The sequence below is a fragment of the Castanea sativa genome, chromosome 5 (genome assembly GCF_040712315.1).
Source record: "Castanea sativa cultivar Marrone di Chiusa Pesio chromosome 5, ASM4071231v1".
Lineage (NCBI taxonomy): Eukaryota > Viridiplantae > Streptophyta > Magnoliopsida > Fagales > Fagaceae > Castanea > Castanea sativa.
This window is the reverse complement of record NC_134017.1, coordinates 26,414,715-26,426,768: the sequence shown is the minus strand read 5'-3', so window position 1 is coordinate 26,426,768 and position 12,054 is coordinate 26,414,715.

The following is a 12,054-nucleotide window of genomic DNA, read 5'->3' as shown; positions in this document are numbered from 1 at the left end:
TCGACTACCCATTTTTTGGAGAAAACAATCAGTCTTTAAATTTTATGTCCTTCGATCAAAATGATTAAAAAAAAAAAACTCTTTTATCTTTGAATAAAAAAAAGGAAAAAAGAAAATCCTTTTGACTTTAAGAAGCATCTAGTATTTGTTATTTAATCTTGATGCGCTTTTTCTTAGATTATCCTCTCAACAAAATGCTAGTCCTTATGCTATGGTTGAGGGTCTCACATCCCTTCTACTTAAGTTTGATAGTCTCCCATAAAAAAAAAAAAAATTAAAAAAAAAAAGTTTGATAGTCAGCATCGAATAACACAATTTTCTTTTTTAATCCAATGTCACATTGAGGGTCTCACATCTTATTCTTTAGGCTAGCTTGTTCCTCAAGATGCAATAGTCCTAACAAGATGACACACATCATACGGGTTCTTCTCTCTTTTTTTATTTTATTTTATTTTACAATCGACAGTATAACTCTACCCCGGGATAACAAGAACCTGGATCTATGAATCCCTTAAGCCTTTAAGGCTTAGGGAAGTACAAACTTGCCTAACATGGGTGGTGGTGGTTCTCTTTTTAAGAATCCTTGTGTTTGGAGCTTCAACCACCAATATGGAAATGACATTCGTTCTTGTTACTGTACAAGACATTAGTTGAGTTAAATAAGTCATATGCATTGCACATAAGGGAATGCATGTTCATCTTCCTATTGAGGCCAAACTTTGCTCTTTTTAAGAATTCTTAAAAAGAGAACTTAACAAGAACTAAGTTTGGCTTCAATAAGAAGATGAATATGCATCCCCTTATGTGCAATGCATATGACTTATTTAACTCAACTGATGTCTTGTACAATAACAAGAACAAATGTCATTTTCATATTGGTGGTTAAAGCTCCAAATACATACTTTGAATGCGTTTGGATAGGAGGGCTGCGTCCACGTCTGGGCAGTTTTTTTTTTTTTTTCCACGCGCATGTGTCACTGTTCATTGGCCATGAACAGTGATTTTAGGCCAATGAACAGTACTTTTTGGGATGAACAGTAATTTTTACCCATTAAAAAATTATTTTTGTACAGTATTTTCAGTTTTCAGTTTTCAGTTTTCAGCAATAAGTTTTCAGTTTGTCCTTAAAATCACTTTTTATCTTCCCTTCAAACAAACAAGCCAATAATAGATAAGTGTTTTCAAAAGCACATGGAATAATTAAATATTTTTATTGGAAACTAACATTCTAGAAAATGCTAAGACCACATAATTTTATTCAACTTTGGCCACATCTTTACAAGTTGTGAATGGTAGAGGTGTGGTGGTGAGTCCATATCTTTACCATTTACAACTCGTCACGGAGTGAGTTTTGGCCAAAGATATGTAAAACTATGTGGTCCTAGCATTGCTCTTGGACTCTCTGCTCATATTGTAGTTATTTTAAGTATGGTCGGTCTAGGCCTAGGCCTTAGGCTCTACTTGCCCCATTAATTTATTAAGGTAGAAATACTATTTTGATCTTTATATTTTTGAGTCATTGTCAAATTAGTTCTTACATTTTGTTAGCATTCAATTTGGCCATGATTATTTTTAACTTATAGTTAACTTAAGTTAGTTTATGTTAGTGAATTGACAGATGAAACCAAATTGACTATAAGTTGAAAATAACAGATTTTCAAATGATAATAAGAATAACAACAACAGCAGCAACAACAACAACAACGACGACAACAACAACGACGACAAGAAGAAGGACTAAATTGACTGCTACTAGAATTTAAGAATCTAATTGATAATGACCCCCAAAATGTATTAACCAAAATAGTATTTTGGCCATTTATAAAGGGTCTGAAGTCTCCCACTACCGGAACTTGAAAAGAAAAGAAAAGAAAAAAGTCCCAATATTTTAGATGATAATTTATTTTTTTAAAAGAAAAGAGAAATGTAGGCGTGTTTTGCATTCTTTCCCCACACCTCCAATAATGTCCCAAAATATTGAGTCAATTGAAATTCTACCCAATTGAAATACTAAACCATTACATTTGAAAAAAAAAATGAGTGTGTTGAATAATTATTGACAATCAATTTTCTTAATAACTTGTTAAAGAGATGTTAATAAGACCTGAATACAAAAACTTAATTAGGAATTTCGCATCTAAAAAGAAATGAAAACAACAATGTTTTTAAATAACATGTCAAGTTGAATAAATAATATTGAATTATTATATAAATAATTAACTAAATTCATCACCTTAAACTTCAAATTGCATTGTAACCTAACACCCAACACCAGAATTCGGGCCAAAATGGGCTTTTACCCATTTCTCATTAAATTTTCAGCAAAATGCCCCATGTTTGAAACTAATTAGGAAAATGCTCCTGTTTTGAAATTCGATTTTCTAAAAATCAAGTTTCAAATGTAAAACTCGATTTTTGGAATATCGAGCTATAACGAACATGAACTTAGAAATTTTTTTTTTTGGTACTCGAGTTCAAGGAATTTGAGCTCCACTTGAACTTTTTCAAGGAACTTGAGTACCAAAAAAATTTCGATTGTCCAAAAATCGAGTTTTAAATTGAAACTCGATTTTTAGAAAATCGAGTTTTAAAACAGGAGCATTTTGCTGAAATGTTTTGGCGAAAAGGGAAAATGCCCATTTTCTCATTGAATTCGGGTCCAACTTGTGAGGGACTCAACACCAATTTACCATTTGTTCATCTGCTTTGAGTTACAAGTGTCTTCTTTTTTTTTTTCCCCTCCTCCTACTCAGCTAATAAAAATGGGTAACTGATTATTGATTGGCAGCTACCATTCAAAGTAGAAGCAAAATCCAATGTGTAATCCTATGAGAAGTACCTGGATTTAAATAACCCTAATTGTTGTAAGGAAAAATAAAAATAAAAATCAAGCAGCCTCAAGTTTCAACACAATCAAACAATTTTTTTTTTTAGCAAGAAGTTATAAATTTTATTAAGAAACATAAGCCAAATCGGCTTAAATTCCGCAGAGATGTGTGAAAAGGCATTCTCCATTCACACAAATACACATGTAACATGAATTCCACCTTTAGCAAGATTGTGAACTAATGAAACTGATTCTCAGAATGCTCACCAACTAATGAAACTAGGACGTGGATCTTGTTGACATTAAGTTTTGTCTAAAACTCGAAATTAATGTCGCATCTATTATTATCTTTGAGTGGTTTGTCATAACTCATAAGTCTCATTGTAAATTTTTTCTTAATTATTTATTTATTTATCTTTATATAATATATTATATTTTATTCCTAAGCGGTATATATTTTTAGAGGTGATCTGACTTTATTTTGTGTTTTGTATAACATTTTTTTTTATAATTAATTACAAAGACTAGTTTCTCAAAAGAAAAATTACAAAGAAAGTAAACTTAAGAATTTATGTATTACTTAACTTTTTTATAATTGAGGTATTTTATTATTATTATTATTGTAAAGACACAATTTGCACCAAAACCCAAAAAATAAAATTGAGATAGGCCCAAAAACTCCAATACAATGAATTTGTAGAGAGTGAACTTGAAATCTAGGTTCTAGTGATTTTAAATAACAAAGATAATGAGCTAGATTGCAACATCATATAGGTGAGATAGTTTATATAACAAAAATTGTCATTAGACTCAAGCTGAGGAGGCTAGATCTTATCTTTCTCTTTTTCAAAGACAAGTTATAGATATTGATCTTAATGTCTTCAGTGTTTTCTTCTTACTCTTTTTGATCTCTTTTCTTAAATGTCTTCCCCTCCTTTTATCCTCTCCTTTTTCTTCTCTCCATCCTCCACGTATGGATCAAATTACTGGTTTGGATACTTGCCCCATCAGCCTATCCCTGAAGTCTTTGGAGATAGCTGTAAGGTTGAAACCTGATGCTCAAGCATCACTTTCCCATTAATGCGGCTAGAAGTTTAGCTGTAGAGCATTTAATGCGGTGGTAGCAGCTTTATCTTGGATATTTCATAGCCCTTATTCCTATCTTGTACACCCTTCATACATATCCTTACTTATAGGATCTCTTAGAACATCGTCTTTAGACATCGGGCAACCCTTTCTTATCTCGGCTTTATTTAGCCGAGAACATACTTCTCCTTAGACAACTTTCTGGGATGACCTTGATCAACCTCTGTCTCTTTATCCATCAACACTGTCTCTTGAATCGATATTCCCACATCCTCGGACCATTTAGTGTCATCAAATTGGGCCTCTGACCCAATACATACTCCTAGACCTATTGACCCTGCAATTATTATTATTATTATTATTATTATTATTATTATTATTATTATTATTATTATTATTATTATTTGATGTGGAAATAAATACGAAAAAAGATATTAGAAATTATGTTCTTGATTTATACGGCCTCTTTAGTCTTTACCAATTGTAGGTTTTGGTTCTAAAACCAAGCTCGATTTTATTACCAACAAATAACAACTCCTTGTGTTTTGTATAACATTTTTTTTTTATATAATTAATTACAAAGACTAGTTTCTCAAAAGAAAAAGAAAGTAAACTTAAGAATTTATGTATTACTTAACTTTTTTATAATTGAGGTATTATTATTATTATTATTATTATTATTATTATTATTATTATTATTATTATTTGATGTGGAAAGAAATACGAAAAAAGATATTAGATATTATGTTCTTGACTTATACGGCCTCTTTAGTCTTTACCAATTGTAGGTTTTAGTTCTAAAACCAAGCTAAATTTTATTACCAACAAATAACAAATTCTTAAGTGAAAGTGGTGGCCATTAACAACAAAGGGAATTGACTAGGTTATGTATAGCTATAGGCCTAGTATGTTGACGATTTTTAAGTGATAAAAATTACCAATTGTAAGTGCACAATTTGTACCCAGTCCAATCACTAGGTGGACTCAGACCCAAAGAGCATTATACAATAAAAATTTGTAGAGTGTAGGCTTGAAACCTAGGCTGTGGATGTTGGATAAGGGAAAAACAGGCTAGATTGCCTTTATCCGCGTATTCAATAGATGAGAACAGTAAAGAATCTCCCTCGGACGTAAGTCGATGACAACCTGTATTGCCTTTCTTTCTTTTAAGAACAATATTACAATTACAATTCAAGTATTCGATCCCCCATTCCTTCTACCATCCTCCACCTTTTATATCTTTCTTCTTCTCTTGTATCCATCTTCTTCTTCCTTCTTTTTTCCACGTGTATCACCAATCTCTTCCCTAGATACTTGTCCCATCCAGCACGTTCTTTAAACCTCCAAATACCAGCTGGAAAGCTGAACCTCACTGTTCAGAGGTCATTTCCCCATTAATGTGGCCAGGGAGGTAGGTGCAGGGTTTTTAATGCGGTGGTAGCAGCTTTTTCTCTTCTGATATTTCTCACACGTTCTTCCTTCTAACCACTGCGTGGATCACGCCTTTACCCAATAGATCTTCTGGAATTCTATCTCTAAATCCCTTGGTATGTCTGATGACTTTTACTAGGCCTGTCCGAAGAGGTACTCTTCCTTGGACGACTCCTCCACCTCTCGTAGTGTGCATTGGCTTGTAGGACTCAAAAACTCTACTCGGACAGGCTTACACCACCAATCAGGCCCAAGACCCAAATAAAAATTTTATCTATTTTACCCCCACAATAGCCCCTCAAAACTTCATTTTTCTTCCCATCCAAGGAGAGAAATGGAGTTTTGATCTAATGGCAAAACCTCTACATGGTCCACGAATTGCCACATGTATAAGGGTCAGTTTGCTTCTTTTAAACCGCCCCTAACACTTTGAAACCTGCAACATCCGCATTAATGACTACGAGTTACATCTTGTTCCCCACGTTCAACGGCGAGATTCGCATCTAACGGCCCAGGTCCTTTCTAAAAATTTGGGCGGGATACTTCTGATTCGAGGTCGCCTCTCACACGCCAAAGTGCCTAGGAAACTGAACTTCACTCTAACCTTTTAGAAATCAATCAAATCTAAGAATCGCTCATTCTCTTTCCTCTCAAGAAGCTTGTGAAGAATCATCTAGGCATTTCTCGTAAGTTCTTAATCTTCTTTATTCATTTCTCTTCGGCTATTGTCCTCAGATACCAATTACATCCTTTCCCTTTCCAAACACCTGTTCTTAGCCCCACCAAATGGGTAGATTTAAGTATTTAGTAGATACCGACGCTGGTATGGAGGGTTTTTGGGCCAAGTACCATATCCCCCCAGACGTAGGCCTAAAGTATTGCCCTGCAGAAGCCATAGGTAACACTAGGACAAAGGGAGAAGTGATTATCCCCATCATCGCCTTTCTAGAGGGTGGGATGACCCTTCCTATGAGAAACGTAACTAGCGAATACCTACGCAACCATAGGTTATGCCCAAATCAATGTACACCCAATGTGTTTAGAATCCTAGGTTGCGTTGACGCTCTAAACGAGCAAATGGATTTAAACCTTACATGGCACGACGTCGTTTACTTGTATGAGTGTCATAAGCTTAAAGACATAGGGTATTACCTTAAATCCAAATCTAGCATTGTTAGGCTAATATCCTGTCTTCCCAAATCCAACAAAGGCATGAAAGATGACTATCTTATCACCTCGGGAAATTGGTCTGACGGTCCTCATTGCCCAGTCAAGTGGGGAGACCCAGGAATGATTCTATAGGAGTTAGATTCCCTAACTTGTGACTTAGTCCTATAATCTTCACCATTTCTGGTTACACTATTTATTATTATTACCCTTGTAGTTGATGTTCACTGCTGACCTAACTATACTTGTCTATTTGAATGTTTTTGTAGACAAACAACACGTACGGTCTCGTCTGAGCCTTTGCAGTGTCGCGGACCTTAATCGCGTTCTTCTCTCCAAAGTATTTGTTAACGAAGACTTGCAAATAAGGGCAGCTCATCTGATATTAGGATATGATCCTTTATCAGATGACTTCCAAGAGATTGGCAACGCGATCACCGTAGGAGACCAAAGTCGCAAAAGGATAGATATTTCAAGACAAAGCTTTCTTTCTGTCCACGAACTCCCAGACGACCCCTTCGTCGTCCTATACTCCCGCCCCATCGCAGCAGTTCCTCTCTCGGCACATTCCCAAACAACAACCATCTGAGAAGAACCTGCATCCTCGCAACAATCCCTCGACGAGGAAATTGATCAGTTTCGCCTTGAAGAAGCTGAGAGACCTCAAGAGGATCACCTCATCATCCTCTCGGACGAAGAACAGGTGCCTGCAGAAACTTCAGGTATAAAGGGTTTAGTGATAGCACAACCCGACTCTAGCTCCGAGGAAGAAGACATCTCTACCCTTAGAAAGTTGATGTCTAGGAGGGGCACACAAGCTCTTAAGTAGGGCACGGTTGGGTCGCAACCCCTCCCATTCTGCCACCACCCCCTCCTTCCATTGATCCTAAGATCCCCATCCCGAAGCTTAAGAAGAAGAGGAAGAACAAGGCTAAAGAGGCAGATATAGAGAGGCAAAAGAGGCTTAAGCAACAACAGCAGCAATAGAAAGCAGGCAAGGGTAAGTCGTGTGCTTCCTTAGTAGAGAGCGGGGAAAGCCGTGACTTGGCTGAGGTACGCCGTACACAAGCCAACTAGTCTCCTGCGTTAAAGCTAGATGAGGCCCCCATTTCCTGCCAATCCAGCATTAGGGCATTCCAATAAGGACACGTTCACCACTTGGCTAACGCCCTGGAGCAACCTCTTCTCCTACCAAAGGATATGGAAGCTCTAGATAAATTGAGTTAGCCACATCTCTTTCTCTCCTTCTAAAGAGACCTGGCTTTGGTGAGTGTCTTCTAATTACCTCCATATTATTATTGTAATCACATTTTAGCACAAATTCGTTCGCACGCATTTTGAATTAATCATAAATAATAATACAGTTATTCAACATTTCAATTCAGGCCATACAAAAAGTCTTTGCTGCAGAGAAATGGGTGGAAGACTTTCGGAAGAAGGCTACAGTTGAACTTGAGGTCAGACTGGAGACTGAGAAGGCCTTAGGCCAAGCCTTTGCGGAGAAAGAGAACCTAACCAAGTAGTTGGCAGAGGCGAAGAGGGAGAGAAATGGTGCCGAGGCCAGCCTTAAAATAATCAAAACTTAGGTGGAGGGGCAACACAAACTTCTGCGTCAAAGGGACGAGGATCTGTTTAAAGCTCAGCAAGAAAACTCTACCTTAAATAAAGAGCTCGCCCAAGTGAAGGAAGAGGCTCCCAACCTCAAGGAAACTATAGAGGCTGCCAAGAAGGCTGCTTACAATGAAGGGGTCGAGGCGACAGAAGATCGACTGATGGAGGTGTTGGCAGAGTTATGCAGGGAGTATTGCCAACAAGTGTGGGCAGAAGGCCAAAACGTGGCAGGGATTCCCATGACTTTTGAGTTGAGGAAACCTGAGAATATTTGGCTTCCTCAGGAAATCTAAGTGCTCGAAGAGCTTCCTCCTGTCGCACCTACCCTCGAGATAGTGCCTTCAACGCATCCATCTATCATTCAAGAATCCATTTCAACTCTTAAAGAACCTGCTGGTTCTGACAAAGAGCAGGAACAAGGTGACGAAGCCGAGAAACCTTCGAGCAAAGATGCCAAGCCCAATGTTCCCCCACTAGTGGCAAAGGACAAAGGGAAACAAGTCCAGACCTCATTCAAAGTGGAGCTAAAACAAACAGAGGAGGACAGCAAAGCAAAAGGGGCTGCCAGCACATCCAAGTAGGACACCCCCACCAAGGCTTAAGGCTTAGGCCAGTTAGGACCCCTTTTCCTTATGTAATGAGTTTTTTGTATTAGGACTTTTATTTTAACCTTTTTATTTCAGAATTTTATTTCCGATGTATCCATTGACAAAGATTAAAGAGAAGTTTGAAAGGTTGCTATTCAACTGGTTTCCAATCTTCAGTAGGAAAATACTAATTCGCTTCACCTTAATGCACAGTGAAGTCTTTACAACACCTCAAACATCAACAACCCCCCATAAAAGTACATTCATTTTATCAATCTTATTCATCAGTAGATAATCATACATTGAAACTGTAATAAATGAAGTACAACAACACACAGTCTGAGACTTAACTTAATATTTAGTTAGGGGCACAAAGTAAACCATCAAACTTACCATGGTTTATCGGTACGTTAATTTCCATGAGTAATGTAACCATAAGGCATGGTTTGTATTGGGTGCTCAAAATGATGGAACGAAGTGTTAATTTTCCCAAAGTAGAAGGTTCGAGGACCCGACGTAACTAAGGTTTTGTTTAACATCTAACAAGATATCAATTTCCACGAGGTATGTGGTTTGAGGACCATGCATGACCAAGTTTCTGTTTGATGTTTAGAATAGCAAATTGAAATATTAATTTTTCCAAAGTAGAAGGTCTGAGGACCCGACGTAACTAAGGTTCTGTTTAACATCTAACAAGATATCAATTTTCACGAGGTATGTGGTCCGAGGACCATGCATGACCAAGTTTCTGTTTGACATTTAGAATAGTGAATTAAAATGTTAATTTTTTCAAAGTAGAAGGTCCGAGGACCCGACGTAACTAAGGTTCTGTTTAACATTTAACAAGATATCAATTTTCACGAGGTATGTGGTCCGAGGGCCATACATGACCAGGTTTCTGTTTGATGTTTAGAATAGCGAATTGAAATGTTGATTTCCCCAAAGTAGAAGGTTCGAGGACCCGACGTAACTAAGGTTCTGTTTAACATCTAACAAGATATCAATTTCTACGAGGTATGTGGTCCGAGGACCATGCATGACCAAGTTTCTGTTTGAAATTTAGAATAGCGAATTGAAATGTTAATTTTCCCAAAGTAGAAGGTTCGAGGACCCGACGTAACTAAGGTTCTGTTTAACGTCTAACAAGATATCAATTTCCACGAGGTATGTGGTCCGAGGACCATGCATGACCAGGTTTCTGTTTGACATTTAGAATAAATAAATCGAAATGTTACATAATAATAAATGAGCAAAAAATGGCAAAAGTGTCTTTCATTAATAGTAATACCTTCGTAGGTTATTTATATTCCAAGGGCGTTGTACAATTTTTTTCATTTAGATCAGCTAAGCGATATGACCCTATATCCACTACAGAAGTAATTCGGTATGGTCCTTCCTAGGTTGGTGCTAACTTTCCCCATGCTGGATTCTTGGAAGTACCCATGACTTTCCTCAAGACCAAATCTTCAGGCGCAAGTGGCCTTAGTTTCACATGAGCATCATATCCTTGTTTGAGCTTCTGCTGATAATAAGCCAGTTGTACTATGGCGGCCTTTCGCTGTTTCTCAACCAAATCCAGGCTTTTCTCTAGCAAGCCACCGTTATTTCCAAGGCTAAAAGAACTCGTCCTTAATGTCGGAAACCCAAATTCCAAAGGTATTACCGCCTCAGCCAGTAAGTTATGGAGAAGGGTGTTTCTCCTGTGGATCTTCGCGGTATAGTACGATATATCCACAAAACGTGTGGCAATTCTTCTACCCATCTACCCTTTGCATCATCCAGCCTCTTCTTAAATCCATTGACTATAACTTTGTTAACAGCCTCGACCTATCCATTTCCCTGAGGATAAACTAGAGTGGAGTAACTATTTGTGATGCCGAAGTCATTACAATACTTCCTGAAAGCTTGACTATCAAATTGCACGCCATTATCAGAAATAAGTGTGTGAGGTGCCCCAAATCTAGTGATAATGTTCTTCCAGATAAATTTCTTGGTGTCTACATCCCTAATATTTGATAAAGGTTCAGCTTTAACCCACTTGGTGAAGTAATCAGTTCCCACGAGTAGCCATCTTTTATTTCCCACAGCTCTCGGGAAGGGCCCAACTATATCCAGCCCCCATTAAGTGAATGGCCAAGGACTAGACAAAGGGTTATGGACACCACCAGGTTGATGGATGTTGGGAGAAAATCTCTAGCATTGGTCACATTTTCTTACATAGTCTTGAGCCTCTCTCTGCATATTGGGGCACCAATATCCCTGAGTTAGAGCTCTATGGACTAAAGATCTCCTTCTAGTGTGACTTCCACAAATCCCCTCATGCAACTCTTCCAAAAGTGCTTCCGTCGCTTCAAGGTGTACACACAGCAGATATGGTTCAAAAAAAGAGCGTTTATATAGCTTCTGATCCTTGAACAACCAGAGTTGAGGTGCTTTTCGACGAATTTTATCTGCTTTAGACTTCTCCCCGGGCAAAACATCACTTTTCAGAAAAGAAACTACAGGGTCCATCTAGCTAGATCCGAGCCTTGTTAGATGGATACGGATGACACTTGCGGTTGTTAAAGCCAGTTTCAGCAAATCTTCAATGAGGATAATCCTAGGCAAACCCTAAGCCGAGGACATTGCCAAAGTGGCCAATGAGTCTGCATGTGTGTTTCCACTTCTAGAAACATGCGTTAGGATAAAGGAATCAGATTTGGATTCTAAACATTTGACCTTGGCCAAGTATTCTTGCATTCTCGGATCCCTAGCCTCTATAGTCCCCATCACCTGGCCCACGACTAGCTGAGAATCTGAGGACATATAAACTGACTTTCCCCCCATTTTCTGGACCATATCCATACCAACTAAGATAGCTTCGTACTCAACCTCATTATTGGTGGCCGAGAACGCCAGTCTCAACAATTTTTCAAAGGTGATTCCTTCAGGGGATACCAAAACAAGTCCGATACCTGACCCTCTCTGGTTAGCCGCACCGTCAACATATGCTTTCCAGACCACAAGCCCTTTGCCTGTGATAATACCAGCTGATTTTTCATCCATGTGCAACTCCTGTGCAGTTTCTTCTAATGAGGGTTCGGCGAATTCTGCCACCAAATCGGCAAGGACTTGACCCTTCACGGAGGTGCAAGGCATATATTTGATATTGAAAACTCCCTAAATAGTTCCCCACTTGGCCACCTTCCCCGAGTAGTCAGCACTTCACAATACCGACTTGAGAGGAAGTTGAGTCAAAACCACAACGGTGTGGGATTGAAAGTAATGAGGAAGCTTCCACGTAGCATGAACTACGGCCAGAATCGCCTTTTCCAAAGGTAGATATCACACCTCGGCTTCATTCAA